Genomic DNA, 4,742 nt, shown 5'->3' with positions numbered 1-4,742 from the left:
GAGCGTGAGGTTGGAGGCGGCGTTGCTGAGATCCTCGCCGAGACCCGCCAACAGGGTGGAGAGCATGATCTTGTCATCGATCGGAAACTCCAAGTCACGGAGCTCGTCGGAGAGGCTCTTCAGCTTGAGAGCGTACTCGTCGAGAGACAGGTCGTTCTGGTGGGTGCCGAAGAACTCATGCTGGAGGAAAGTGACCCGCTGGATTTTGTTGTCGGTGAAGAGGCCGGTGATCTTAGCCCAGACCGTTTGGGCGGAGTCGCCGTCGCGGATGACGGTGCGAAAGATGTCGTTGGAGACGGTCTGGTAGAACCAGCGGATGATGGTGGCGTCGATGGCAAGCCACTCGGAGTCGTGCGGCATGGCGAGGAGGTCGATGGTGCCGTCGACGTGATCGAGGAGATCATACTCGCGGAAGAGCAGCCCGAAGTAGGTCTTCCAAGGGAAGAAGTTGGCAGCGGTGGTGGAGAGCTTCACCGGCACGCGCTCGGCGATGGGGATGTCGCGGATGACGGCGACGGAGAGGCCGGCGAAGGGGTTGCTGCTGCCGGAGTGGGAGGAGTCGAAGCTGGAGACGGAGGAGGAGAAGACGGCCATGGCAGAAGCGGTGGTGGTGGTGGGAGCGGAAGCGGCTAGGGCTAGGGTTGGGGTGGGGGCGGGCGGCGCCCGGGGTGGGGAGGGCGGCGGCTAGGGCTTGGGAGGAGAGGAGGCCGGTGGCGCTCGGGGAGGGGCGGCGGCTAGCGCTTGGGAGGAGAGGAGCCGGCGGCGCCCAAGGGTGGGGGGGCGGCGGCTAGGGCAGGACCCGAAGGGTCTCTGATACCATGTAGAAGAGATATTGGAGATTGCACAGCACCAATAGGGCCGGCTGCTCATATATATATATAAGCGGACACATGTACAATTACAGGTACAACCCTGGCAAAACACGGGGACATATACCTATACAATATGTTACTCAAAAGTTCTTCTTGGGCTCGAACTGCCTGGACTCGCGATCTTGCCCGTTCGTGGCTGTGTGGACCGTGACCAGGTTGGGAGTCGATTCGTTGGCGCGGGGAATGGCCGAGTGGCTGTGCAACGACTTGCCGGTAGAGTCGTCGTCGATGACATCTGGCTATATTGCGTTCCGACCATCTTGGCCGACTTGGGTGCTAAGCTGGGTGTGTGGGTATGGACTATGAGTACAGTCCGTGGCAACGGCGGCGCCACCAGGGGGTCGTGGGCATGATGAGTCTAGCACTTCTAGGAACAAGGGTAATTTCCGTGAGTTGTTGGATTCGTATGGCGCAAGATGCAAGGAGGTAGCGGATGTGATCAATGAAAATGCTCCTGGCAATTGTCAATTGACATCTCATGAAATCCAACAAGATATATCACAAGCATGTGCGGAAGAGACTATGGAAGTCATAATGAGTGAGCTTGAAAATGCTAGCTTCTCTCTACTTGTTGATGAGTCTCGTGATGTATCGGTTAAAGAGCAAATGGCTGTGATGGTGAGGTTAGTTACTTGTTATTACACATTTCTAGTTTCTCAACATGGAAATGCTAGTGTGCTAGTTTATTGAATATATGGTCTTGCTTGTAGGTTTGTCAATGGAAAAGGAGAGGTTTTGGAAAGATTGCTTGGAGTTATGCATGTTGTTGATACTAGATCGGCTTCTTTGAAAGCATCTTTGGATGTAATGTTTGCTAAGCATAATTTATCCATGTCTAGATTAAGAGGACAAGGATATGATGGTGCATCGAATATGCGCGGGGAGCTACATGGTTTAAAAACCTTGGTGTTGGCTCAAAACCCTCATGCTTTTTATGTCCATTGCTTTGCCCACCAATTGCAGTTGGTGGTTGTGGCTGTTGTGAAAGGTGTTCTAGCTATTGGTGATTTTTTTGGCCACTTAAATAAGATTGTCAGCATGGTTAGTCCCTGTACATTGGCCATTTAAATAAGATTGGTCATTGGTCACTTAAATTGGCATTCTAATTTCTAAATGGACATTTTTTTTGTAGGTGAGTGCCTCTTGTAAGAAGAAAGATGCGTTGTTGCAAAAGCATCATGATCATATGGTATCACTGCTAGAGAATGGGGAGATCTTGCCAGGAAGAGGCCAACATCCAGAGACAAGTTTAGCAAGACCAGGTGATACACGTTGGGGGTCACACCATAGAACTCTAATCCGGATTCATCAAATGTGGGATTTAGTGATTTCCGTGCTTGATAGCATTTCTCATGATGGGACAGATGCCGAGGAGAGAGGTTTGGCTTCAGGTTATATGATCAACATGGAAACCTTTGAATTTGTTTTTATCTTGCATTTGATGCTTCGATTGCTTGGTTTAACAAATGATCTATCATACGCATTGCAACAAAAGGATCAGAATATAGTTTGCGCTATGAACATGATTGTCTCTGTGAAAAGTCTAATGCAGAAGTTGAGAGATGATGGATGAGAGACTCTCTTGATGGCCGCTACTAACTTTTGTGGTGGAAGAAATATTGTAGTGCCAAATATGGATGATAACATTTATGCTAGGGGTTATCCAAGGAGCTCACGCAAGATGGTTACTTGCTTGCATCATTACAAGATACAAATCTTCAATGAGGTGCTTGATAGAAACATTGTTGAGATGAACAACAGATTTGGCGAGACTTCTACACGCTTATTAAAGTGCATTGCTTGCCTTGATCCTAGAGACTCATTTAGCAGATTTGATCATGACAAGCTAGTTGAGCTTGCAAGTATGTATTTTGTTGATTTCTCTTCACATGATTGCTATCTTCTAAGTGACCAACTGAACATATACATTGATGTAATGAAGAGAAGCCCCGAGTTCTTAGCTTGTGATAGTCTAAGTGGTCTTGCTCTCAAGTTGGTTCAAAATGGACATCATTTGATATTTTCATTGGTCTATCGCCTCATTACACTTGCATTGACATTACCTGTGGCAACAGCATCAGTTGAGAGAGTATTCTCAGCCATGAATATTATAAAGACAGATCTTCGAAACAGGATGGGTGATGATTGGCTCAATGACTTGCTGATTTGCTATGTTGAGAAAGAGATATTTACAAAAGTTGATGACAAGAAGATTATGTTGCGTTTTCATTCCTACAAGGAACGTCGAGGTCATCTACCTCGACAATTTCGTCTTCCTGGCATAGATACAACTTGATGGTATGATACTAGTTGCCTAGTTTTTAAGTTCTTATTATTTTCATGTTTTTGCTAGTTGTATTTCCTGAATTGTGAAAACTGAATGTTCGAAGCCATGTATTCTGTTATACAGACTTCTTTCTCTGCTTCAAAAAAATTATAGCCTATATGTTCGACCCCCCTCGTCTCAATTCCTGGCTCCGCCACTGGTCCGTGCCGTACGTACGTCGCTGGATCTCTCGCTAACAGTACAACTGACTTCTTGCCTTGTCCGTGCCGTACGGCAAATGGCTTCCGACATTTCCAGCCGCCATCAACCTTTCTCAGAACGTGCGGAAGCCAGTTCTAGTTCTTGACCGCCACAACCGTTCTTAGAACGTGCGGATTCGTCGATAGCTTGTGCAAATCGAGCAACCGGTCGGGAATAATGCATGCTCGCCAGGCCGGATTCGGCGTCTCTCCGAACGGCGTATCCAGAATCTGGGCGGCTTGTCAGGTGGACTCCAACTCCAGTACCAGTTCTTCCCTGGCAGTCAGTCACGGTAAACATGCGAAACAAGGCCGATCCCGTCAATGCAGAAAGGTGGCTATACCATCGCCTTTGTTCTTTTCTGTCTTTACCGGACCGTTTCAACTTTGAGTGCATTCAGGTCTTCCCCTGGGGACTTTGACCGGGGCGTTTTTACAGAATAATTGGAACAAAGTTAGGGCTCCTTTGAATTATAGATAGGAAAAACATAGGAATGAAAAATATAGGATTAAGATGTCATGTTTAATTAAATTCTCTGAAAAGATGAAATAGAGTGCCCATTATCGAAAAAATGAAAAGATGAAATGTGTTTGATTGTAGCAAAAGAATTTTTTATGAGGTATAATCTTATGTTTTTTTTCTATAGGACATTGTCCTACGGATCAAGCAATATTTTTTTTTCATAAAATTCAAATTATATACAGTTTATATACAAATTCTATAAATCAAAGGAATCTTTCAATGGCGATGCGTTGCAGCAACATTAGGACAAAACTGGAGTCCACAATGAGAGTGAAAGCATAAGTAGAAAAAAGGGCCCATTAAACCAGCTCTAAGAGCATCTCCAGCCGCGTCCCCCAAACGGCGTCGGATCGAGCGTTTGGGGGACGAATTTTGTTCGTGCCATGTTTGGGGGACGTCGCTCCCCAGTCGCGTCCCCCAAAGGCAGTTCCCAATGAGGAATTCAAATAGTTTGCATTCAAAAGAGATCGTTCCCGCCGAAGTCGTCGCGATCAGAGTAGCGGCGATCAAAGTATTGGGCGCGCGATCATATTACAGGCCGACGGATGAATTAAAAGAAGGGGTTGGGGTAGGGCGATGCCGACGCCGACGGCGCATCCTGAGTTGACGTAGGCCCGTCGATCACGATGAACTCGTCGTGATCTACCCGTCGAGGCAGAGGCCGATGCAGGTGTAGTAGCGGATGCGTCTGCCGGCTCTTGCTCCGGGGTTGGGGCCGCTGCCGCTGCCTGGGCCGCCGCCATTTTGGCTTCGATGTCGTCGAGGATCTGGCCTTTGAAGAAGTTGTGCGCCGCCCACGTCCGGGAAGACATTCCTTCTGT

At 47.8% G+C, this 4,742-nt stretch overlaps 1 long non-coding RNA gene across 1 annotated transcript; it reads left to right on the top strand.

Moving 5' to 3' along the window:
* Nucleotides 1-1,586: 1,586 nt before the first annotated feature.
* Nucleotides 1,587-3,360, top strand: LOC127336693 (uncharacterized). Its single transcript, XR_007873481.2, has 3 exons — nucleotides 1,587-1,913; nucleotides 2,005-3,170; nucleotides 3,283-3,360. It is a non-coding gene; the product is annotated as an uncharacterized lncRNA (long non-coding RNA).
* The last annotated feature ends 1,382 nt before the right edge of the window (nucleotides 3,361-4,742 follow it).

The sequence above is a fragment of the Lolium perenne genome, chromosome 2, assembly GCF_019359855.2.
Source record: "Lolium perenne isolate Kyuss_39 chromosome 2, Kyuss_2.0, whole genome shotgun sequence".
Classification (NCBI taxonomy): domain Eukaryota; kingdom Viridiplantae; phylum Streptophyta; class Magnoliopsida; order Poales; family Poaceae; genus Lolium; species Lolium perenne.
The sequence above is the reverse complement of the archived record's forward strand: the minus strand, read 5'-3'. Positions and strand labels throughout refer to the sequence as shown.